This window comes from Anomaloglossus baeobatrachus, unplaced genomic scaffold (genome assembly GCF_048569485.1).
Source record: "Anomaloglossus baeobatrachus isolate aAnoBae1 unplaced genomic scaffold, aAnoBae1.hap1 Scaffold_3497, whole genome shotgun sequence".
NCBI classification, from domain to species: Eukaryota; Metazoa; Chordata; class Amphibia; order Anura; family Aromobatidae; genus Anomaloglossus; species Anomaloglossus baeobatrachus.
The window spans coordinates 38,899-63,008 of record NW_027442859.1 but is presented as its reverse complement, the minus strand read 5'-3'; the positions used below and the strand labels follow the sequence as shown (position 1 = coordinate 63,008).

Genomic DNA, 24,110 nt, shown 5'->3' with positions numbered 1-24,110 from the left:
TACCCGTAGAAAGCCCTTTCATCATCCCCAAACCCTAATCTTTTCCCTTTCCTTCCCAGCCCCCAAACCCTGCCCTCTGTACCTTTCTCACCACCCGCTTCCCTTCTCCTGTCATCCCCCTACCACCCGGGAAAAAAAGAGATTGCCCCCTCCTTCCACTAGCCCACCCTCCCACCCAAAGAACAACTTCTTCTGCGCAGCTTGTTTTCTAGGCAGCAGCGCTATTGTGATGTCATCGGGGGGCATTGTGACAAGCCGCCAGTGTTCCGTCTCTTCATGTTGTGCACAGTTCAAACGGAAAATACATCAACAGGCAGACTACAGAAAAGCTTACTATCAAAGGTTAGAGGGGGGCTTTCTCAGAGGGCTTTTTACAGTTTTTCTATTCCCAATTAGCCGTTTAAGTGTACTTATTGAAAGTAGTAATTCTTTCATAGGCCGCCCTTTCTTAGTATTTGACGTTCCTTATATTGCGGTATGAGGCTTCGCAGTAGGTTGCAAACATTCATCACCCATGACTGTCCCCAATTGAGCTCAGAAGCTCAATGTCTATCATGACCTCTCTTTTAGAATGTCCAAGAGCAAGCAAACTATTCCTCCAGGAGAGGGCGCCAACAGACTACTAAAGAGATCATCATTACTCAAAGAAAACCCCAAAAACCAATGCATGATAGGAATAAACAGGTAACTTTCTTTGGAGTGGAAGCGGAGAGATCGCACCAGATGCCAATTCTAGATGTTATCACACCTGTGGTCACTGCAGCAGCAGGTGAATCCACTTTGTCCAAAAGGGATCTATTCCATTCAATTGCAAATGATCTAGATAAGACAGAGAACTGCAGCACGGGGACATAGCCGAGTTGGTCAGGTTGAGTGGTGATGAGTTTGCTATTTGGATGAATAAAGAAAGTCAAAAGTGTGAAAGATAAAAAACAAAAGGAGGAAGTGTGAAAAGTGAATGGGCCAAATTGAGGTGCATATGAAGACGTATGCTTTCTTCCAATTCATTAAATCGGGCTAATATGAATCAGGTGAATTGAGTTCTGCTTTTGGAAACTGGGTTAAGAAGGGGTGCACCGTTCCTGGAGGTACTGCAATACCAGGTCAATGCGTGGAGTGGACAGAGCAAGCTCTTTTTCCATCTCCCTGTTCTAAAAATCCATTTAATATATGGTCCCCAGATAGGGGACGTATCAGATATTAAACTGATAAGAACAGATACTACACTTGATCTTAGCCAAAAGGCCGAGAAGCGATAACCAGAATTGGTTTGGGCCTCGAGTGGCACCCTGGCCTATGCCGGACACATCTTAGGGAGAGAGAGCGAGAGGGAGACAAACCCACGCCTACACAAGACATTTTGTCACCCAAGCCAACCCTTGAAAAGGCTGCTTTGCAGAGCCAAAACAAGAAGAATGGTGCGTTTTGCAGCCGCCGCCCACTGCAATGAATCTGAATAACTCCTCCTTTAGGGCGCAAGCAACTCCCCTCCCCCTTGCAGTCTTTCCAATTCACGATACAAAAAGACGGACAGGACAGGTTGCCTGACTTTCCGTCACTGCCACCCTTTGCCATCCTTACCCGTAGAAAGCCCTTTCATCATCCCCAAACCCTAATCTTTTCCCTTTCCTTCCCAGCCCCCAAACCCTGCCCTCTGTACCTTTCTCACCACCCGCTTCCCTTCTCCTGTCATCCCCCTACCACCCGGGAAAAAAAGAGATTGCCCCCTCCTTCCACTAGCCCACCCTCCCACCCAAAGAACAACTTCTTCTGCGCAGCTTGTTTTCTAGGCAGCAGCGCTATTGTGATGTCATCGGGGGGCATTGTGACAAGCCGCCAGTGTTCCGTCTCTTCATGTTGTGCACAGTTCAAACGGAAAATACATCAACAGGCAGACTACAGAAAAGCTTACTATCAAAGGTTAGAGGGGGGCTTTCTCAGAGGGCTTTTTACAGTTTTTCTATTCCCAATTAGCCGTTTAAGTGTACTTATTGAAAGTAGTAATTCTTTCATAGGCCGCCCTTTCTTAGTATTTGACGTTCCTTATATTGCGGTATGAGGCTTCGCAGTAGGTTGCAAACATTCATCACCCATGACTGTCCCCAATTGAGCTCAGAAGCTCAATGTCTATCATGACCTCTCTTTTAGAATGTCCAAGAGCAAGCAAACTATTCCTCCAGGAGAGGGCGCCAACAGACTACTAAAGAGATCATCATTACTCAAAGAAAACCCCAAAAACCAATGCATGATAGGAATAAACAGGTAACTTTCTTTGGAGTGGAAGCGGAGAGATCGCACCAGATGCCAATTCTAGATGTTATCACACCTGTGGTCACTGCAGCAGCAGGTGAATCCACTTTGTCCAAAAGGGATCTATTCCATTCAATTGCAAATGATCTAGATAAGACAGAGAACTGCAGCACGGGGACATAGCCGAGTTGGTCAGGTTGAGTGGTGATGAGTTTGCTATTTGGATGAATAAAGAAAGTCAAAAGTGTGAAAGATAAAAAACAAAAGGAGGAAGTGTGAAAAGTGAATGGGCCAAATTGAGGTGCATATGAAGACGTATGCTTTCTTCCAATTCATTAAATCGGGCTAATATGAATCAGGTGAATTGAGTTCTGCTTTTGGAAACTGGGTTAAGAAGGGGTGCACCGTTCCTGGAGGTACTGCAATACCAGGTCAATGCGTGGAGTGGACAGAGCAAGCTCTTTTTCCATCTCCCTGTTCTAAAAATCCATTTAATATATGGTCCCCAGATAGGGGACGTATCAGATATTAAACTGATAAGAACAGATACTACACTTGATCTTAGCCAAAAGGCCGAGAAGCGATAACCAGAATTGGTTTGGGCCTCGAGTGGCACCCTGGCCTATGCCGGACACATCTTAGGGAGAGAGAGCGAGAGGGAGACAAACCCACGCCTACACAAGACATTTTGTCACCCAAGCCAACCCTTGAAAAGGCTGCTTTGCAGAGCCAAAACAAGAAGAATGGTGCGTTTTGCAGCCGCCGCCCACTGCAATGAATCTGAATAACTCCTCCTTTAGGGCGCAAGCAACTCCCCTCCCCCTTGCAGTCTTTCCAATTCACGATACAAAAAGACGGACAGGACAGGTTGCCTGACTTTCCGTCACTGCCACCCTTTGCCATCCTTACCCGTAGAAAGCCCTTTCATCATCCCCAAACCCTAATCTTTTCCCTTTCCTTCCCAGCCCCCAAACCCTGCCCTCTGTACCTTTCTCACCACCCGCTTCCCTTCTCCTGTCATCCCCCTACCACCCGGGAAAAAAAGAGATTGCCCCCTCCTTCCACTAGCCCACCCTCCCACCCAAAGAACAACTTCTTCTGCGCAGCTTGTTTTCTAGGCAGCAGCGCTATTGTGATGTCATCGGGGGGCATTGTGACAAGCCGCCAGTGTTCCGTCTCTTCATGTTGTGCACAGTTCAAACGGAAAATACATCAACAGGCAGACTACAGAAAAGCTTACTATCAAAGGTTAGAGGGGGGCTTTCTCAGAGGGCTTTTTACAGTTTTTCTATTCCCAATTAGCCGTTTAAGTGTACTTATTGAAAGTAGTAATTCTTTCATAGGCCGCCCTTTCTTAGTATTTGACGTTCCTTATATTGCGGTATGAGGCTTCGCAGTAGGTTGCAAACATTCATCACCCATGACTGTCCCCAATTGAGCTCAGAAGCTCAATGTCTATCATGACCTCTCTTTTAGAATGTCCAAGAGCAAGCAAATTATTCCTCCAGGAGAGGGCGCCAACAGACTACTAAAGAGATCATCATTACTCAAAGAAAACCCCAAAAACCAATGCATGATAGGAATAAACAGGTAACTTTCTTTGGAGTGGAAGCGGAGAGATCGCACCAGATGCCAATTCTAGATGTTATCACACCTGTGGTCACTGCAGCAGCAGGTGAATCCACTTTGTCCAAAAGGGATCTATTCCATTCAATTGCAAATGATCTAGATAAGACAGAGAACTGCAGCACGGGGACATAGCCGAGTTGGTCAGGTTGAGTGGTGATGAGTTTGCTATTTGGATGAATAAAGAAAGTCAAAAGTGTGAAAGATAAAAAACAAAAGGAGGAAGTGTGAAAAGTGAATGGGCCAAATTGAGGTGCATATGAAGACGTATGCTTTCTTCCAATTCATTAAATCGGGCTAATATGAATCAGGTGAATTGAGTTCTGCTTTTGGAAACTGGGTTAAGAAGGGGTGCACCGTTCCTGGAGGTACTGCAATACCAGGTCAATGCGTGGAGTGGACAGAGCAAGCTCTTTTTCCATCTCCCTGTTCTAAAAATCCATTTAATATATGGTCCCCAGATAGGGGACGTATCAGATATTAAACTGATAAGAACAGATACTACACTTGATCTTAGCCAAAAGGCCGAGAAGCGATAACCAGAATTGGTTTGGGCCTCGAGTGGCACCCTGGCCTATGCCGGACACATCTTAGGGAGAGAGAGCGAGAGGGAGACAAACCCACGCCTACACAAGACATTTTGTCACCCAAGCCAACCCTTGAAAAGGCTGCTTTGCAGAGCCAAAACAAGAAGAATGGTGCGTTTTGCAGCCGCCGCCCACTGCAATGAATCTGAATAACTCCTCCTTTAGGGCGCAAGCAACTCCCCTCCCCCTTGCAGTCTTTCCAATTCACGATACAAAAAGACGGACAGGACAGGTTGCCTGACTTTCCGTCACTGCCACCCTTTGCCATCCTTACCCGTAGAAAGCCCTTTCATCATCCCCAAACCCTAATCTTTTCCCTTTCCTTCCCAGCCCCCAAACCCTGCCCTCTGTACCTTTCTCACCACCCGCTTCCCTTCTCCTGTCATCCCCCTACCACCCGGGAAAAAAAGAGATTGCCCCCTCCTTCCACTAGCCCACCCTCCCACCCAAAGAACAACTTCTTCTGCGCAGCTTGTTTTCTAGGCAGCAGCGCTATTGTGATGTCATCGGGGGGCATTGTGACAAGCCGCCAGTGTTCCGTCTCTTCATGTTGTGCACAGTTCAAACGGAAAATACATCAACAGGCAGACTACAGAAAAGCTTACTATCAAAGGTTAGAGGGGGGCTTTCTCAGAGGGCTTTTTACAGTTTTTCTATTCCCAATTAGCCGTTTAAGTGTACTTATTGAAAGTAGTAATTCTTTCATAGGCCGCCCTTTCTTAGTATTTGACGTTCCTTATATTGCGGTATGAGGCTTCGCAGTAGGTTGCAAACATTCATCACCCATGACTGTCCCCAATTGAGCTCAGAAGCTCAATGTCTATCATGACCTCTCTTTTAGAATGTCCAAGAGCAAGCAAACTATTCCTCCAGGAGAGGGCGCCAACAGACTACTAAAGAGATCATCATTACTCAAAGAAAACCCCAAAAACCAATGCATGATAGGAATAAACAGGTAACTTTCTTTGGAGTGGAAGCGGAGAGATCGCACCAGATGCCAATTCTAGATGTTATCACACCTGTGGTCACTGCAGCAGCAGGTGAATCCACTTTGTCCAAAAGGGATCTATTCCATTCAATTGCAAATGATCTAGATAAGACAGAGAACTGCAGCACGGGGACATAGCCGAGTTGGTCAGGTTGAGTGGTGATGAGTTTGCTATTTGGATGAATAAAGAAAGTCAAAAGTGTGAAAGATAAAAAACAAAAGGAGGAAGTGTGAAAAGTGAATGGGCCAAATTGAGGTGCATATGAAGACGTATGCTTTCTTCCAATTCATTAAATCGGGCTAATATGAATCAGGTGAATTGAGTTCTGCTTTTGGAAACTGGGTTAAGAAGGGGTGCACCGTTCCTGGAGGTACTGCAATACCAGGTCAATGCGTGGAGTGGACAGAGCAAGCTCTTTTTCCATCTCCCTGTTCTAAAAATCCATTTAATATATGGTCCCCAGATAGGGGACGTATCAGATATTAAACTGATAAGAACAGATACTACACTTGATCTTAGCCAAAAGGCCGAGAAGCGATAACCAGAATTGGTTTGGGCCTCGAGTGGCACCCTGGCCTATGCCGGACACATCTTAGGGAGAGAGAGCGAGAGGGAGACAAACCCACGCCTACACAAGACATTTTGTCACCCAAGCCAACCCTTGAAAAGGCTGCTTTGCAGAGCCAAAACAAGAAGAATGGTGCGTTTTGCAGCCGCCGCCCACTGCAATGAATCTGAATAACTCCTCCTTTAGGGCGCAAGCAACTCCCCTCCCCCTTGCAGTCTTTCCAATTCACGATACAAAAAGACGGACAGGACAGGTTGCCTGACTTTCCGTCACTGCCACCCTTTGCCATCCTTACCCGTAGAAAGCCCTTTCATCATCCCCAAACCCTAATCTTTTCCCTTTCCTTCCCAGCCCCCAAACCCTGCCCTCTGTACCTTTCTCACCACCCGCTTCCCTTCTCCTGTCATCCCCCTACCACCCGGGAAAAAAAGAGATTGCCCCCTCCTTCCACTAGCCCACCCTCCCACCCAAAGAACAACTTCTTCTGCGCAGCTTGTTTTCTAGGCAGCAGCGCTATTGTGATGTCATCGGGGGGCATTGTGACAAGCCGCCAGTGTTCCGTCTCTTCATGTTGTGCACAGTTCAAACGGAAAATACATCAACAGGCAGACTACAGAAAAGCTTACTATCAAAGGTTAGAGGGGGGCTTTCTCAGAGGGCTTTTTACAGTTTTTCTATTCCCAATTAGCCGTTTAAGTGTACTTATTGAAAGTAGTAATTCTTTCATAGGCCGCCCTTTCTTAGTATTTGACGTTCCTTATATTGCGGTATGAGGCTTCGCAGTAGGTTGCAAACATTCATCACCCATGACTGTCCCCAATTGAGCTCAGAAGCTCAATGTCTATCATGACCTCTCTTTTAGAATGTCCAAGAGCAAGCAAACTATTCCTCCAGGAGAGGGCGCCAACAGACTACTAAAGAGATCATCATTACTCAAAGAAAACCCCAAAAACCAATGCATGATAGGAATAAACAGGTAACTTTCTTTGGAGTGGAAGCGGAGAGATCGCACCAGATGCCAATTCTAGATGTTATCACACCTGTGGTCACTGCAGCAGCAGGTGAATCCACTTTGTCCAAAAGGGATCTATTCCATTCAATTGCAAATGATCTAGATAAGACAGAGAACTGCAGCACGGGGACATAGCCGAGTTGGTCAGGTTGAGTGGTGATGAGTTTGCTATTTGGATGAATAAAGAAAGTCAAAAGTGTGAAAGATAAAAAACAAAAGGAGGAAGTGTGAAAAGTGAATGGGCCAAATTGAGGTGCATATGAAGACGTATGCTTTCTTCCAATTCATTAAATCGGGCTAATATGAATCAGGTGAATTGAGTTCTGCTTTTGGAAACTGGGTTAAGAAGGGGTGCACCGTTCCTGGAGGTACTGCAATACCAGGTCAATGCGTGGAGTGGACAGAGCAAGCTCTTTTTCCATCTCCCTGTTCTAAAAATCCATTTAATATATGGTCCCCAGATAGGGGACGTATCAGATATTAAACTGATAAGAACAGATACTACACTTGATCTTAGCCAAAAGGCCGAGAAGCGATAACCAGAATTGGTTTGGGCCTCGAGTGGCACCCTGGCCTATGCCGGACACATCTTAGGGAGAGAGAGCGAGAGGGAGACAAACCCACGCCTACACAAGACATTTTGTCACCCAAGCCAACCCTTGAAAAGGCTGCTTTGCAGAGCCAAAACAAGAAGAATGGTGCGTTTTGCAGCCGCCGCCCACTGCAATGAATCTGAATAACTCCTCCTTTAGGGCGCAAGCAACTCCCCTCCCCCTTGCAGTCTTTCCAATTCACGATACAAAAAGACGGACAGGACAGGTTGCCTGACTTTCCGTCACTGCCACCCTTTGCCATCCTTACCCGTAGAAAGCCCTTTCATCATCCCCAAACCCTAATCTTTTCCCTTTCCTTCCCAGCCCCCAAACCCTGCCCTCTGTACCTTTCTCACCACCCGCTTCCCTTCTCCTGTCATCCCCCTACCACCCGGGAAAAAAAGAGATTGCCCCCTCCTTCCACTAGCCCACCCTCCCACCCAAAGAACAACTTCTTCTGCGCAGCTTGTTTTCTAGGCAGCAGCGCTATTGTGATGTCATCGGGGGGCATTGTGACAAGCCGCCAGTGTTCCGTCTCTTCATGTTGTGCACAGTTCAAACGGAAAATACATCAACAGGCAGACTACAGAAAAGCTTACTATCAAAGGTTAGAGGGGGGCTTTCTCAGAGGGCTTTTTACAGTTTTTCTATTCCCAATTAGCCGTTTAAGTGTACTTATTGAAAGTAGTAATTCTTTCATAGGCCGCCCTTTCTTAGTATTTGACGTTCCTTATATTGCGGTATGAGGCTTCGCAGTAGGTTGCAAACATTCATCACCCATGACTGTCCCCAATTGAGCTCAGAAGCTCAATGTCTATCATGACCTCTCTTTTAGAATGTCCAAGAGCAAGCAAACTATTCCTCCAGGAGAGGGCGCCAACAGACTACTAAAGAGATCATCATTACTCAAAGAAAACCCCAAAAACCAATGCATGATAGGAATAAACAGGTAACTTTCTTTGGAGTGGAAGCGGAGAGATCGCACCAGATGCCAATTCTAGATGTTATCACACCTGTGGTCACTGCAGCAGCAGGTGAATCCACTTTGTCCAAAAGGGATCTATTCCATTCAATTGCAAATGATCTAGATAAGACAGAGAACTGCAGCACGGGGACATAGCCGAGTTGGTCAGGTTGAGTGGTGATGAGTTTGCTATTTGGATGAATAAAGAAAGTCAAAAGTGTGAAAGATAAAAAACAAAAGGAGGAAGTGTGAAAAGTGAATGGGCCAAATTGAGGTGCATATGAAGACGTATGCTTTCTTCCAATTCATTAAATCGGGCTAATATGAATCAGGTGAATTGAGTTCTGCTTTTGGAAACTGGGTTAAGAAGGGGTGCACCGTTCCTGGAGGTACTGCAATACCAGGTCAATGCGTGGAGTGGACAGAGCAAGCTCTTTTTCCATCTCCCTGTTCTAAAAATCCATTTAATATATGGTCCCCAGATAGGGGACGTATCAGATATTAAACTGATAAGAACAGATTTTGATTTAATGAAGCTTTCCAAAGCACCGCAAAAATGCATGACCGAAGTCACACCAAAAACAGTGCAAAGGCTAGGATTCGTGTGGAACCCTCCGTGAGAAGAGGATCCCCAAAAATCAACCCCGTCCCTCCGAGCCAGAAGGCCACAGCGAGGGTCAGGGATCTTCGGTGCTCCCCCAAGCCGAAGCCTGGTTGAGCCTTGTTGTTGCTCCCAGCGTCCACCGAGGCATCTTACCCAAGTGGAGTAGGGAGCTACTAGTCGTTGGTTTCGCAGCCGAGACTGCCCGGACCGTCAACCGGTGTTGGTTTCTCAGCCCAAGGCTGACCGGACCTCCAACCGGGTGTTGGTTTCTCAGCCCAAGGCTGACCGGACCTCCAACCGGGTGTTGGTTTCTCAGCCCAAGGCTAACCGGACCTCCAACCGGGTGTTGGTTTCTCAGCCAAAGCTGACCCGGACCTCCAACCGGGTGTTGGTTTCTCAGCCCAAAGCTGACCGGACCTCCAACCGGGATTATAAAAATTTCCCTTCTTAGCCAGAAGGCCGGGATAGGGCAATATGCTTGGAAAGTATGAATAGGCAAGGCGCGGCGTGCGTCAGAGTCTGAGGCTTACTAGGGTCCCAACCTAGCAAGTTCAGACTCCCTCCAGGGTGTCCATTCCTGGGGCACATTGCACCATAACCCCCACACTTACTCAGTCTAATAGCCTCGATCCTGGTAGGGCCATGGTTTCCTCTAGATGGATATACTATCCTCCCAAAGTACTAACAAGCGCAACCTTCCAGTGTGCATTGCATCATTGTACTAAGGTGGCCGGAGCCTTAAACCACCTTTTCGAACGATACTACACTTGATCTTAGCCAAAAGGCCGAGAAGCGATAACCAGAATTGGTTTGGGCCTCGAGTGGCACCCTGGCCTATGCCGGACACATCTTAGGGAGAGAGAGCGAGAGGGAGACAAACCCACGCCTACACAAGACATTTTGTCACCCAAGCCAACCCTTGAAAAGGCTGCTTTGCAGAGCCAAAACAAGAAGAATGGTGCGTTTTGCAGCCGCCGCCCACTGCAATGAATCTGAATAACTCCTCCTTTAGGGCGCAAGCAACTCCCCTCCCCCTTGCAGTCTTTCCAATTCACGATACAAAAAGACGGACAGGACAGGTTGCCTGACTTTCCGTCACTGCCACCCTTTGCCATCCTTACCCGTAGAAAGCCCTTTCATCATCCCCAAACCCTAATCTTTTCCCTTTCCTTCCCAGCCCCCAAACCCTGCCCTCTGTACCTTTCTCACCACCCGCTTCCCTTCTCCTGTCATCCCCCTACCACCCGGGAAAAAAAGAGATTGCCCCCTCCTTCCACTAGCCCACCCTCCCACCCAAAGAACAACTTCTTCTGCGCAGCTTGTTTTCTAGGCAGCAGCGCTATTGTGATGTCATCGGGGGGCATTGTGACAAGCCGCCAGTGTTCCGTCTCTTCATGTTGTGCACAGTTCAAACGGAAAATACATCAACAGGCAGACTACAGAAAAGCTTACTATCAAAGGTTAGAGGGGGGCTTTCTCAGAGGGCTTTTTACAGTTTTTCTATTCCCAATTAGCCGTTTAAGTGTACTTATTGAAAGTAGTAATTCTTTCATAGGCCGCCCTTTCTTAGTATTTGACGTTCCTTATATTGCGGTATGAGGCTTCGCAGTAGGTTGCAAACATTCATCACCCATGACTGTCCCCAATTGAGCTCAGAAGCTCAATGTCTATCATGACCTCTCTTTTAGAATGTCCAAGAGCAAGCAAACTATTCCTCCAGGAGAGGGCGCCAACAGACTACTAAAGAGATCATCATTACTCAAAGAAAACCCCAAAAACCAATGCATGATAGGAATAAACAGGTAACTTTCTTTGGAGTGGAAGCGGAGAGATCGCACCAGATGCCAATTCTAGATGTTATCACACCTGTGGTCACTGCAGCAGCAGGTGAATCCACTTTGTCCAAAAGGGATCTATTCCATTCAATTGCAAATGATCTAGATAAGACAGAGAACTGCAGCACGGGGACATAGCCGAGTTGGTCAGGTTGAGTGGTGATGAGTTTGCTATTTGGATGAATAAAGAAAGTCAAAAGTGTGAAAGATAAAAAACAAAAGGAGGAAGTGTGAAAAGTGAATGGGCCAAATTGAGGTGCATATGAAGACGTATGCTTTCTTCCAATTCATTAAATCGGGCTAATATGAATCAGGTGAATTGAGTTCTGCTTTTGGAAACTGGGTTAAGAAGGGGTGCACCGTTCCTGGAGGTACTGCAATACCAGGTCAATGCGTGGAGTGGACAGAGCAAGCTCTTTTTCCATCTCCCTGTTCTAAAAATCCATTTAATATATGGTCCCCAGATAGGGGACGTATCAGATATTAAACTGATAAGAACAGATTTTTTGATTTAATGAAGCTTTCCAAAGCACCGCAAAAATGCATGACCGAAGTCACACCAAAAACAGTGCAAAGGCTAGGATTCGTGTGGACCCCTCCGTGAGAAGAGGATCCCCAAAAATCAACCCCGTTCCTCCGAGCCAGAAGGCCACAGCGAGGGTCAGGGATCTTCGGTGCTCCCCCAAGCCGAAGCCTGGTTGAGCCTTGTTGTTGCTCCCAGCGTCCACCGAGGCATCTTACCCAAGTGGAGTAGGGAGCTACTAGTCGTTGGTTTCGCAGCCGAGACTGCCCGGACCGTCAACCGGTGTTGGTTTCTCAGCCCAAGGCTGACCGGACCTCCAACCGGGTGTTGGTTTCTCAGCCCAAGGCTGACCGGACCTCCAACCGGGTGTTGGTTTCTCAGCCCAAGGCTAACCGGACCTCCAACCGGTGTTGGTTTCTCAGCCAAAGCTGACCCGGACCTCCAACCGGGTGTTGGTTTCTCAGCCCAAAGCTGACCGGACCTCCGACCGGGATTATAAAAATTTCCCTTCTTAGCCAGAAGGCCGGGATAGGGCAATATGCTTGGAAAGTATGAATAGGCAAGGCGCGGCGTGCGACAGAGTCTGAGGCTTACCAGGGTCCCAACCTAGCAAGTTCAGACTCCCTCCAGGGTGTCCATTCCTGGGGCACATTGCACCATAACCCCCACACTTACTCAGTCTAATAGCCTCGATCCTGGTAGGGCCATGGTTTTCTCTAGATGGATATACTATCCTCCCAAAGTACTAACAAGCGCAACCTTCCAGTGTGCATTGCATCATTGTACTAAGGTGGCCGGAGCCTTAAACCACCTTTTCGAACGATACTACACTTGATCTTAGCCAAAAGGCCGAGAAGCGATAACCAGAATTGGTTTGGGCCTCGAGTGGCACCCTGGCCTATGCCGGACACATCTTAGGGAGAGAGAGCGAGAGGGAGACAAACCCACGCCTACACAAGACATTTTGTCACCCAAGCCAACCCTTGAAAAGGCTGCTTTGCAGAGCCAAAACAAGAAGAATGGTGCGTTTTGCAGCCGCCGCCCACTGCAATGAATCTGAATAACTCCTCCTTTAGGGCGCAAGCAACTCCCCTCCCCCTTGCAGTCTTTCCAATTCACGATACAAAAAGACGGACAGGACAGGTTGCCTGACTTTCCGTCACTGCCACCCTTTGCCATCCTTACCCGTAGAAAGCCCTTTCATCATCCCCAAACCCTAATCTTTTCCCTTTCCTTCCCAGCCCCCAAACCCTGCCCTCTGTACCTTTCTCACCACCCGCTTCCCTTCTCCTGTCATCCCCCTACCACCCGGGAAAAAAAGAGATTGCCCCCTCCTTCCACTAGCCCACCCTCCCACCCAAAGAACAACTTCTTCTGCGCAGCTTGTTTTCTAGGCAGCAGCGCTATTGTGATGTCATCGGGGGGCATTGTGACAAGCCGCCAGTGTTCCGTCTCTTCATGTTGTGCACAGTTCAAACGGAAAATACATCAACAGGCAGACTACAGAAAAGCTTACTATCAAAGGTTAGAGGGGGGCTTTCTCAGAGGGCTTTTTACAGTTTTTCTATTCCCAATTAGCCGTTTAAGTGTACTTATTGAAAGTAGTAATTCTTTCATAGGCCGCCCTTTCTTAGTATTTGACGTTCCTTATATTGCGGTATGAGGCTTCGCAGTAGGTTGCAAACATTCATCACCCATGACTGTCCCCAATTGAGCTCAGAAGCTCAATGTCTATCATGACCTCTCTTTTAGAATGTCCAAGAGCAAGCAAACTATTCCTCCAGGAGAGGGCGCCAACAGACTACTAAAGAGATCATCATTACTCAAAGAAAACCCCAAAAACCAATGCATGATAGGAATAAACAGGTAACTTTCTTTGGAGTGGAAGCGGAGAGATCGCACCAGATGCCAATTCTAGATGTTATCACACCTGTGGTCACTGCAGCAGCAGGTGAATCCACTTTGTCCAAAAGGGATCTATTCCATTCAATTGCAAATGATCTAGATAAGACAGAGAACTGCAGCACGGGGACATAGCCGAGTTGGTCAGGTTGAGTGGTGATGAGTTTGCTATTTGGATGAATAAAGAAAGTCAAAAGTGTGAAAGATAAAAAACAAAAGGAGGAAGTGTGAAAAGTGAATGGGCCAAATTGAGGTGCATATGAAGACGTATGCTTTCTTCCAATTCATTAAATCGGGCTAATATGAATCAGGTGAATTGAGTTCTGCTTTTGGAAACTGGGTTAAGAAGGGGTGCACCGTTCCTGGAGGTACTGCAATACCAGGTCAATGCGTGGAGTGGACAGAGCAAGCTCTTTTTCCATCTCCCTGTTCTAAAAATCCATTTAATATATGGTCCCCAGATAGGGGACGTATCAGATATTAAACTGATAAGAACAGATACTACACTTGATCTTAGCCAAAAGGCCGAGAAGCGATAACCAGAATTGGTTTGGGCCTCGAGTGGCACCCTGGCCTATGCCGGACACATCTTAGGGAGAGAGAGCGAGAGGGAGACAAACCCACGCCTACACAAGACATTTTGTCACCCAAGCCAACCCTTGAAAAGGCTGCTTTGCAGAGCCAAAACAAGAAGAATGGTGCGTTTTGCAGCCGCCGCCCACTGCAATGAATCTGAATAACTCCTCCTTTAGGGCGCAAGCAACTCCCCTCCCCCTTGCAGTCTTTCCAATTCACGATACAAAAGGACGGACAGGACAGGTTGCCTGACTTTCCGTCACTGCCACCCTTTGCCATCCTTACCCGTAGAAAGCCCTTTCATCATCCCCAAACCCTAATCTTTTCCCTTTCCTTCCCAGCCCCCAAACCCTGCCCTCTGTACCTTTCTCACCACCCGCTTCCCTTCTCCTGTCATCCCCCTACCACCCGGGAAAAAAAGAGATTGCCCCCTCCTTCCACTAGCCCACCCTCCCACCCAAAGAACAACTTCTTCTGCGCAGCTTGTTTTCTAGGCAGCAGCGCTATTGTGATGTCATCGGGGGGCATTGTGACAAGCCGCCAGTGTTCCGTCTCTTCATGTTGTGCACAGTTCAAACGGAAAATACATCAACAGGCAGACTACAGAAAAGCTTACTATCAAAGGTTAGAGGGGGGCTTTCTCAGAGGGCTTTTTACAGTTTTTCTATTCCCAATTAGCCGTTTAAGTGTACTTATTGAAAGTAGTAATTCTTTCATAGGCCGCCCTTTCTTAGTATTTGACGTTCCTTATATTGCGGTATGAGGCTTCGCAGTAGGTTGCAAACATTCATCACCCATGACTGTCCCCAATTGAGCTCAGAAGCTCAATGTCTATCATGACCTCTCTTTTAGAATGTCCAAGAGCAAGCAAACTATTCCTCCAGGAGAGGGCGCCAACAGACTACTAAAGAGATCATCATTACTCAAAGAAAACCCCAAAAACCAATGCATGATAGGAATAAACAGGTAACTTTCTTTGGAGTGGAAGCGGAGAGATCGCACCAGATGCCAATTCTAGATGTTATCACACCTGTGGTCACTGCAGCAGCAGGTGAATCCACTTTGTCCAAAAGGGATCTATTCCATTCAATTGCAAATGATCTAGATAAGACAGAGAACTGCAGCACGGGGACATAGCCGAGTTGGTCAGGTTGAGTGGTGATGAGTTTGCTATTTGGATGAATAAAGAAAGTCAAAAGTGTGAAAGATAAAAAACAAAAGGAGGAAGTGTGAAAAGTGAATGGGCCAAATTGAGGTGCATATGAAGACGTATGCTTTCTTCCAATTCATTAAATCGGGCTAATATGAATCAGGTGAATTGAGTTCTGCTTTTGGAAACTGGGTTAAGAAGGGGTGCACCGTTCCTGGAGGTACTGCAATACCAGGTCAATGCGTGGAGTGGACAGAGCAAGCTCTTTTTCCATCTCCCTGTTCTAAAAATCCATTTAATATATGGTCCCCAGATAGGGGACGTATCAGATATTAAACTGATAAGAACAGATACTACACTTGATCTTAGCCAAAAGGCCGAGAAGCGATAACCAGAATTGGTTTGGGCCTCGAGTGGCACCCTGGCCTATGCCGGACACATCTTAGGGAGAGAGAGCGAGAGGGAGACAAACCCACGCCTACACAAGACATTTTGTCACCCAAGCCAACCCTTGAAAAGGCTGCTTTGCAGAGCCAAAACAAGAAGAATGGTGCGTTTTGCAGCCGCCGCCCACTGCAATGAATCTGAATAACTCCTCCTTTAGGGCGCAAGCAACTCCCCTCCCCCTTGCAGTCTTTCCAATTCACGATACAAAAAGACGGACAGGACAGGTTGCCTGACTTTCCGTCACTGCCACCCTTTGCCATCCTTACCCGTAGAAAGCCCTTTCATCATCCCCAAACCCTAATCTTTTCCCTTTCCTTCCCAGCCCCCAAACCCTGCCCTCTGTACCTTTCTCACCACCCGCTTCCCTTCTCCTGTCATCCCCCTACCACCCGGGAAAAAAAGAGATTGCCCCCTCCTTCCACTAGCCCACCCTCCCACCCAAAGAACAACTTCTTCTGCGCAGCTTGTTTTCTAGGCAGCAGCGCTATTGTGATGTCATCGGGGGGCATTGTGACAAGCCGCCAGTGTTCCGTCTCTTCATGTTGTGCACAGTTCAAACGGAAAATACATCAACAGGCAGACTACAGAAAAGCTTACTATCAAAGGTTAGAGGGGGGCTTTCTCAGAGGGCTTTTTACAGTTTTTCTATTCCCAATTAGCCGTTTAAGTGTACTTATTGAAAGTAGTAATTCTTTCATAGGCCGCCCTTTCTTAGTATTTGACGTTCCTTATATTGCGGTATGAGGCTTCGCAGTAGGTTGCAAACATTCATCACCCATGACTGTCCCCAATTGAGCTCAGAAGCTCAATGTCTATCATGACCTCTCTTTTAGAATGTCCAAGAGCAAGCAAACTATTCCTCCAGGAGAGGGCGCCAACAGACTACTAAAGAGATCATCATTACTCAAAGAAAACCCCAAAAACCAATGCATGATAGGAATAAACAGGTAACTTTCTTTGGAGTGGAAGCGGAGAGATCGCACCAGATGCCAATTCTAGATGTTATCACACCTGTGGTCACTGCAGCAGCAGGTGAATCCACTTTGTCCAAAAGGGATCTATTCCATTCAATTGCAAATGATCTAGATAAGACAGAGAACTGCAGCACGGGGACATAGCCGAGTTGGTCAGGTTGAGTGGTGATGAGTTTGCTATTTGGATGAATAAAGAAAGTCAAAAGTGTGAAAGATAAAAAACAAAAGGAGGAAGTGTGAAAAGTGAATGGGCCAAATTGAGGTGCATATGAAGACGTATGCTTTCTTCCAATTCATTAAATCGGGCTAATATGAATCAGGTGAATTGAGTTCTGCTTTTGGAAACTGGGTTAAGAAGGGGTGCACCGTTCCTGGAGGTACTGCAATACCAGGTCAATGCGTGGAGTGGACAGAGCAAGCTCTTTTTCCATCTCCCTGTTCTAAAAATCCATTTAATATATGGTCCCCAGATAGGGGACGTATCAGATATTAAACTGATAAGAACAGATACTACACTTGATCTTAGCCAAAAGGCCGAGAAGCGATAACCAGAATTGGTTTGGGCCTCGAGTGGCACCCTGGCCTATGCCGGACACATCTTAGGGAGAGAGAGCGAGAGGGAGACAAACCCACGCCTACACAAGACATTTTGTCACCCAAGCCAACCCTTGAAAAGGCTGCTTTGCAGAGCCAAAACAAGAAGAATGGTGCGTTTTGCAGCCGCCGCCCACTGCAATGAATCTGAATAACTCCTCCTTTAGGGCGCAAGCAACTCCCCTCCCCCTTGCAGTCTTTCCAATTCACGATACAAAAAGACGGACAGGACAGGTTGCCTGACTTTCCGTCACTGCCACCCTTTGCCATCCTTACCCGTAGAAAGCCCTTTCATCATCCCCAAACCCTAATCTTTTCCCTTTCCTTCCCAGCCCCCAAACCCTGCCCTCTGTACCTTTCTCACCACCCGCTTCCCTTCTCCTGTCATCCCCCTACCACCCGGGAAAAAAAGAGATTGCCCCCTCCTTCCACTAGCCCACCCTCCCACCCAAAGAACAACTTCTTCTGCGCAGCTTGTTTTCTAGGCAGCAGCGCTATTGTGATGTCATCGGGGGGCATTGTGACAAGCCGCCAGTGTTCCGTCTCTTCATGTTGTGCACAGTTCAAACGGAAAATACATCAACAGGCAGACTACAGAAAAGCTTACTATCAAAGCTTAGAGGGGGGCTTTCTCAGAGGGCTTTTTACAGTTTTTCTATTCCCAATTAGCCGTTTAAGTGTACTTATTGAAAGTAGTAATTCTTTCATAGGCCGCCCTTTCTTAGTATTTGACGTTCCTTATATTGCGGTATGAGGCTTCGCAGTAGGTTGCAAACATTCATCACCCATGACTGTCCCCAATTGAGCTCAGAAGCTCAATGTCTATCATGACCTCTCTTTTAGAATGTCCAAGAGCAAGCAAACTATTCCTCCAGGAGAGGGCGCCAACAGACTACTAAAGAGATCATCATTACTCAAAGAAAACCCCAAAAACCAATGCATGATAGGAATAAACAGGTAACTTTCTTTGGAGTGGAAGCGGAGAGATCGCACCAGATGCCAATTCTAGATGTTATCACACCTGTGGTCACTGCAGCAGCAGGTGAATCCACTTTGTCCAAAAGGGATCTATTCCATTCAATTGCAAATGATCTAGATAAGACAGAGAACTGCAGCACGGGGACATAGCCGAGTTGGTCAGGTTGAGTGGTGATGAGTTTGCTATTTGGATGAATAAAGAAAGTCAAAAGTGTGAAAGATAAAAAACAAAAGGAGGAAGTGTGAAAAGTGAATGGGCCAAATTGAGGTGCATATGAAGACGTATGCTTTCTTCCAATTCATTAAATCGGGCTAATATGAATCAGGTGAATTGAGTTCTGCTTTTGGAAACTGGGTTAAGAAGGGGTGCACCGTTCCTGGAGGTACTGCAATACCAGGTCAATGCGTGGAGTGGACAGAGCAAGCTCTTTTTCCATCTCCCTGTTCTAAAAATCCATTTAATATATGGTCCCCAGATAGGGGACGTATCAGATATTAAACTGATAAGAACAGATACTACACTTGATCTTAGCCAAAAGGCCGAGAAGCGATAACCAGAATTGGTTTGGGCCTCGAGTGGCACCCTGGCCTATGCCGGACACATCTTAGGGAGAGAGAGCGAGAGGGAGACAAACCCACGCCTACACAAGACATTTTGTCACCCAAGCCAACCCTTGAAAAGGCTGCTTTGCAGAGCCAAAACAAGAAGAATGGTGCGTTTTGCAGCCGCCGCCCACTGCAATGAATCTGAATAACTCCTCCTTTAGGGCGCAAGCAACTCCCCTCCCCCTTGCAGTCTTTCCAATTCACGATACAAAAAGACGGACAGGACAGGTTGCCTGACTTTCCGTCACTGCCACCCTTTGCCATCCTTACCCGTAGAAAGCCCTTTCATCATCCCCAAACCCTAATCTTTTCCCTTTCCTTCCCAGCCCCCAAACCCTGCCCTCTGTACCTTTCTCACCACCCGCTTCCCTTCTCCTGTCATCCCCCTACCACCCGGGAAAAAAAGAGATTGCCCCCTCCTTCCACTAGCCCACCCTCCCACCCAAAGAACAACTTCTTCTGCGCAGCTTGTTTTCTAGGCAGCAGCGCTATTGTGATGTCATCGGGGGGCATTGTGACAAGCCGCCAGTGTTCCGTCTCTTCATGTTGTGCACAGTTCAAACGGAAAATACATCAACAGGCAGACTACAGAAAAGCTTACTATCAAAGGTTAGAGGGGGGCTTTCTCAGAGGGCTTTTTACAGTTTTTCTATTCCCAATTAGCCGTTTAAGTGTACTTATTGAAAGTAGTAATTCTTTCATAGGCCGCCCTTTCTTAGTATTTGACGTTCCTTATATTGCGGTATGAGGCTTCGCAGTAGGTTGCAAACATTCATCACCCATGACTGTCCCCAATTGAGCTCAGAAGCTCAATGTCTATCATGACCTCTCTTTTAGAATGTCCAAGAGCAAGCAAACTATTCCTCCAGGAGAGGGCGCCAACAGACTACTAAAGAGATCATCATTACTCAAAGAAAACCCCAAAAACCAATGCATGATAGGAATAAACAGGTAACTTTCTTTGGAGTGGAAGCGGAGAGATCGCACCAGATGCCAATTCTAGATGTTATCACACCTGTGGTCACTGCAGCAGCAGGTGAATCCACTTTGTCCAAAAGGGATCTATTCCATTCAATTGCAAATGATCTAGATAAGACAGAGAACTGCAGCACGGGGACATAGCCGAGTTGGTCAGGTTGAGTGGTGATGAGTTTGCTATTTGGATGAATAAAGAAAGTCAAAAGTGTGAAAGATAAAAAACAAAAGGAGGAAGTGTGAAAAGTGAATGGGCCAAATTGAGGTGCATATGAAGACGTATGCTTTCTTCCAATTCATTAAATCGGGCTAATATGAATCAGGTGAATTGAGTTCTGCTTTTGGAAACTGGGTTAAGAAGGGGTGCACCGTTCCTGGAGGTACTGCAATACCAGGTCAATGCGTGGAGTGGACAGAGCAAGCTCTTTTTCCATCTCCCTGTTCTAAAAATCCATTTAATATATGGTCCCCAGATAGGGGACGTATCAGATATTAAACTGATAAGAACAGATACTACACTTGATCTTAGCCAAAAGGCCGAGAAGCGATAACCAGAATTGGTTTGGGCCTCGAGTGGCACCCTGGCCTATGCCGGACACATCTTAGGGAGAGAGAGCGAGAGGGAGACAAACCCACGCCTACACAAGACATTTTGTCACCCAAGCCAACCCTTGAAAAGGCTGCTTTGCAGAGCCAAAACAAGAAGAATGGTGCGTTTTGCAGCCGCCGCCCACTGCAATGAATCTGAATAACTCCTCCTTTAGGGCGCAAGCAACTCCCCTCCCCCTTGCAGTCTTTCCAATTCACGATACAAAAAGACGGACAGGACAGGTTGCCTGACTTTCCGTCACTGCCACCCTTTGCCATCCTTACCCGTAGAAAGCCCTTTCATCATCCCCAAACCCTAATCTTTTCCCTTTCCTTCCCAGCCCCCAAACCCTGCCCTCTGTACCTTTCTCACCACCCGCTTCCCTTCTCCTGTCATCCCCCTACCACCCGGGAAAAAAAGAGATTGCCCCCTCCTTCCACTAGCCCACCCTCCCACCCAAAGAACAACTTCTTCTGCGCAGCTTGTTTTCTAGGCAGCAGCGCTATTGTGATGTCATCGGGGGGCATTGTGACAAGCCGCCAGTGTTCCGTCTCTTCATGTTGTGCACAGTTCAAACGGAAAATACATCAACAGGCAGACTACAGAAAAGCTTACTATCAAAGGTTAGAGGGGGGCTTTCTCAGAGGGCTTTTTACAGTTTTTCTATTCCCAATTAGCCGTTTAAGTGTACTTATTGAAAGTAGTAATTCTTTCATAGGCCGCCCTTTCTTAGTATTTGACGTTCCTTATATTGCGGTATGAGGCTTCGCAGTAGGTTGCAAACATTCATCACCCATGACTGTCCCCAATTGAGCTCAGAAGCTCAATGTCTATCATGACCTCTCTTTTAGAATGTCCAAGAGCAAGCAAACTATTCCTCCAGGAGAGGGCGCCAACAGACTACTAAAGAGATCATCATTACTCAAAGAAAACCCCAAAAACCAATGCATGATAGGAATAAACAGGTAACTTTCTTTGGAGTGGAAGCGGAGAGATCGCACCAGATGCCAATTCTAGATGTTATCACACCTGTGGTCACTGCAGCAGCAGGTGAATCCACTTTGTCCAAAAGGGATCTATTCCATTCAATTGCAAATGATCTAGATAAGACAGAGAACTGCAGCACGGGGACATAGCCGAGTTGGTCAGGTTGAGTGGTGATGAGTTTGCTATTTGGATGAATAAAGAAAGTCAAAAGTGTGAAAGATAAAAAACAAAAGGAGGAAGTGTGAAAAGTGAATGGGCCAAATTGAGGTGCATATGAAGACGTATGCTTTCTTCCAATTCATTAAATCGGGCTAATATGAATCAGGTGAATTGAGTTCTGCTTTTGGAAACTGGGTTAAGAAGGGGTGCACCGTTCCTGGAGGTACTGCAATACCAGGTCAATGCGTGGAGTGGACAGAGCAAGCTCTTTTTCCATCTCCCTGTTCTAAAAATCCATTTAATATATGGTCCCCAGATAGGGGACGTATCAGATATTAAACTGATAAGAACAGATACTACACTTGATCTTAGCCAAAAGGCCGAGAAGCGATAACCAGAATTGGTTTGGGCCTCGAGTGGCACCCTGGCCTATGCCGGACACATCTTAGGGAGAGAGAGCGAGAGGGAGACAAACCCACGCCTACACAAGACATTTTGTCACCCAAGCCAACCCTTGAAAAGGCTGCTTTGCAGAGCCAAAACAAGAAGAATGGTGCGTTTTGCAGCCGCCGCCCACTGCAATGAATCTGAATAACTCCTCCTTTAGGGCGCAAGCAACTCCCCTCCCCCTTGCAGTCTTTCCAATTCACGATACAAAAAGACGGACAGGACAGGTTGCCTGACTTTCCGTCACTGCCACCCTTTGCCATCCTTACCCGTAGAAAGCCCTTTCATCATCCCCAAACCCTAATCTTTTCCCTTTCCTTCCCAGCCCCCAAACCCTGCCCTCTGTACCTTTCTCACCACCCGCTTCCCTTCTCCTGTCATCCCCCTACCACCCGGGAAAAAAAGAGATTGCCCCCTCCTTCCACTAGCCCACCCTCCCACCCAAAGAACAACTTCTTCTGCGCAGCTTGTTTTCTAGGCAGCAGCGCTATTGTGATGTCATCGGGGGGCATTGTGACAAGCCGCCAGTGTTCCGTCTCTTCATGTTGTGCACAGTTCAAACGGAAAATACATCAACAGGCAGACTACAGAAAAGCTTACTATCAAAGGTTAGAGGGGGGCTTTCTCAGAGGGCTTTTTACAGTTTTTCTATTCCCAATTAGCCGTTTAAGTGTACTTATTGAAAGTAGTAATTCTTTCATAGGCCGCCCTTTCTTAGTATTTGACGTTCCTTATATTGCGGTATGAGGCTTCGCAGTAGGTTGCAAACATTCATCACCCATGACTGTCCCCAATTGAGCTCAGAAGCTCAATGTCTATCATGACCTCTCTTTTAGAATGTCCAAGAGCAAGCAAACTATTCCTCCAGGAGAGGGCGCCAACAGACTACTAAAGAGATCATCATTACTCAAAGAAAACCCCAAAAACCAATGCATGATAGGAATAAACAGGTAACTTTCTTTGGAGTGGAAGCGGAGAGATCGCACCAGATGCCAATTCTAGATGTTATCACACCTGTGGTCACTGCAGCAGCAGGTGAATCCACTTTGTCCAAAAGGGATCTATTCCATTCAATTGCAAATGATCTAGATAAGACAGAGAACTGCAGCACGGGGACATAGCCGAGTTGGTCAGGTTGAGTGGTGATGAGTTTGCTATTTGGATGAATAAAGAAAGTCAAAAGTGTGAAAGATAAAAAACAAAAGGAGGAAGTGTGAAAAGTGAATGGGCCAAATTGAGGTGCATATGAAGACGTATGCTTTCTTCCAATTCATTAAATCGGGCTAATATGAATCAGGTGAATTGAGTTCTGCTTTTGGAAACTGGGTTAAGAAGGGGTGCACCGTTCCTGGAGGTACTGCAATACCAGGTCAATGCGTGGAGTGGACAGAGCAAGCTCTTTTTCCATCTCCCTGTTCTAAAAATCCATTTAATATATGGTCCCCAGATAGGGGACGTATCAGATATTAAACTGATAAGAACAGATACTACACTTGATCTTAGCCAAAAGGCCGAGAAGCGATAACCAGAATTGGTTTGGGCCTCGAGTGGCACCCTGGCCTATGCCGGACACATCTTAGGGAGAGAGAGCGAGAGGGAGACAAACCCACGCCTACACAAGACATTTTGTCACCCAAGCCAACCCTTGAAAAGGCTGCTTTGCAGAGCCAAAACAAGAAGAATGGTGCGTTTTGCAGCCGCCGCCCACTGCAATGAATCTGAATAACTCCTCCTTTAGGGCGCAAGCAACTCCCCTCCCCCTTGCAGTCTTTCCAATTCACGATACAAAAAGACGGACAGGACAGGTTGCCTGACTTTCCGTCACTGCCACCCTTTGCCATCCTTACCCGTAGAAAGCCCTTTCATCATCCCCAAACCCTAATCTTTTCCCTTTCCTTCCCAGCCCCCAAACCCTGCCCTCTGTACCTTTCTCACCACCCGCTTCCCTTCTCCTGTCATCCCCCTACCACCCGGGAAAAAAAGAGATTGCCCCCTCCTTCCACTAGCCCACCCTCCCACCCAAAGAACAACTTCTTCTGCGCAGCTTGTTTTCTAGGCAGCAGCGCTATTGTGATGTCATCGGGGGGCATTGTGACAAGCCGCCAGTGTTCCGTCTCTTCATGTTGTGCACAGTTCAAACGGAAAATACATCAACAGGCAGACTACAGAAAAGCT

At 47.0% G+C, this 24,110-nt stretch overlaps 14 non-coding genes and 2 pseudogenes across 14 annotated transcripts; all 16 read right to left on the bottom strand.

Moving 5' to 3' along the window:
- Positions 1-1,066: 1,066 nt before the first annotated feature.
- LOC142272493 (U2 spliceosomal RNA) lies at positions 1,067-1,257 on the bottom strand. The gene has a single exon (XR_012737358.1). It is a non-coding gene; the product is annotated as a U2 spliceosomal RNA (small nuclear RNA).
- Positions 1,258-2,644: 1,387 nt separating this feature from the next.
- On the bottom strand, positions 2,645-2,835 carry LOC142272492 (U2 spliceosomal RNA). Its single transcript, XR_012737357.1, has one exon. It is a non-coding gene; the product is annotated as a U2 spliceosomal RNA (small nuclear RNA).
- A 1,387-nt stretch (positions 2,836-4,222) lies between these two features.
- On the bottom strand, positions 4,223-4,413 carry LOC142272491 (U2 spliceosomal RNA). Its single transcript, XR_012737356.1, has one exon. It is a non-coding gene; the product is annotated as a U2 spliceosomal RNA (small nuclear RNA).
- Positions 4,414-5,800: 1,387 nt separating this feature from the next.
- LOC142272490 (U2 spliceosomal RNA) lies at positions 5,801-5,991 on the bottom strand. The gene has a single exon (XR_012737355.1). It is a non-coding gene; the product is annotated as a U2 spliceosomal RNA (small nuclear RNA).
- Positions 5,992-7,378: 1,387 nt separating this feature from the next.
- LOC142272489 (U2 spliceosomal RNA) lies at positions 7,379-7,569 on the bottom strand. Its single transcript, XR_012737354.1, has one exon. It is a non-coding gene; the product is annotated as a U2 spliceosomal RNA (small nuclear RNA).
- A 1,387-nt stretch (positions 7,570-8,956) lies between these two features.
- On the bottom strand, positions 8,957-9,151 carry LOC142272506 (U2 spliceosomal RNA). The gene has a single exon (XR_012737368.1). It is a non-coding gene; the product is annotated as a U2 spliceosomal RNA (small nuclear RNA).
- A 697-nt stretch (positions 9,152-9,848) lies between these two features.
- LOC142272510 (U2 spliceosomal RNA) lies at positions 9,849-9,990 on the bottom strand (annotated as a pseudogene).
- Positions 9,991-11,377: 1,387 nt separating this feature from the next.
- LOC142272504 (U2 spliceosomal RNA) lies at positions 11,378-11,574 on the bottom strand. The gene has a single exon (XR_012737367.1). It is a non-coding gene; the product is annotated as a U2 spliceosomal RNA (small nuclear RNA).
- Positions 11,575-12,270: 696 nt separating this feature from the next.
- Positions 12,271-12,412, bottom strand: LOC142272509 (U2 spliceosomal RNA; annotated as a pseudogene).
- A 1,387-nt stretch (positions 12,413-13,799) lies between these two features.
- Positions 13,800-13,990, bottom strand: LOC142272488 (U2 spliceosomal RNA). Its single transcript, XR_012737353.1, has one exon. It is a non-coding gene; the product is annotated as a U2 spliceosomal RNA (small nuclear RNA).
- Positions 13,991-15,377: 1,387 nt separating this feature from the next.
- Positions 15,378-15,568, bottom strand: LOC142272487 (U2 spliceosomal RNA). The gene has a single exon (XR_012737352.1). It is a non-coding gene; the product is annotated as a U2 spliceosomal RNA (small nuclear RNA).
- Positions 15,569-16,955: 1,387 nt separating this feature from the next.
- On the bottom strand, positions 16,956-17,146 carry LOC142272486 (U2 spliceosomal RNA). The gene has a single exon (XR_012737351.1). It is a non-coding gene; the product is annotated as a U2 spliceosomal RNA (small nuclear RNA).
- Positions 17,147-18,533: 1,387 nt separating this feature from the next.
- Positions 18,534-18,724, bottom strand: LOC142272485 (U2 spliceosomal RNA). The gene has a single exon (XR_012737350.1). It is a non-coding gene; the product is annotated as a U2 spliceosomal RNA (small nuclear RNA).
- Positions 18,725-20,111: 1,387 nt separating this feature from the next.
- LOC142272484 (U2 spliceosomal RNA) lies at positions 20,112-20,302 on the bottom strand. Its single transcript, XR_012737349.1, has one exon. It is a non-coding gene; the product is annotated as a U2 spliceosomal RNA (small nuclear RNA).
- Positions 20,303-21,689: 1,387 nt separating this feature from the next.
- On the bottom strand, positions 21,690-21,880 carry LOC142272481 (U2 spliceosomal RNA). The gene has a single exon (XR_012737347.1). It is a non-coding gene; the product is annotated as a U2 spliceosomal RNA (small nuclear RNA).
- Positions 21,881-23,267: 1,387 nt separating this feature from the next.
- LOC142272480 (U2 spliceosomal RNA) lies at positions 23,268-23,458 on the bottom strand. The gene has a single exon (XR_012737346.1). It is a non-coding gene; the product is annotated as a U2 spliceosomal RNA (small nuclear RNA).
- Positions 23,459-24,110: the final 652 nt, after the last annotated feature.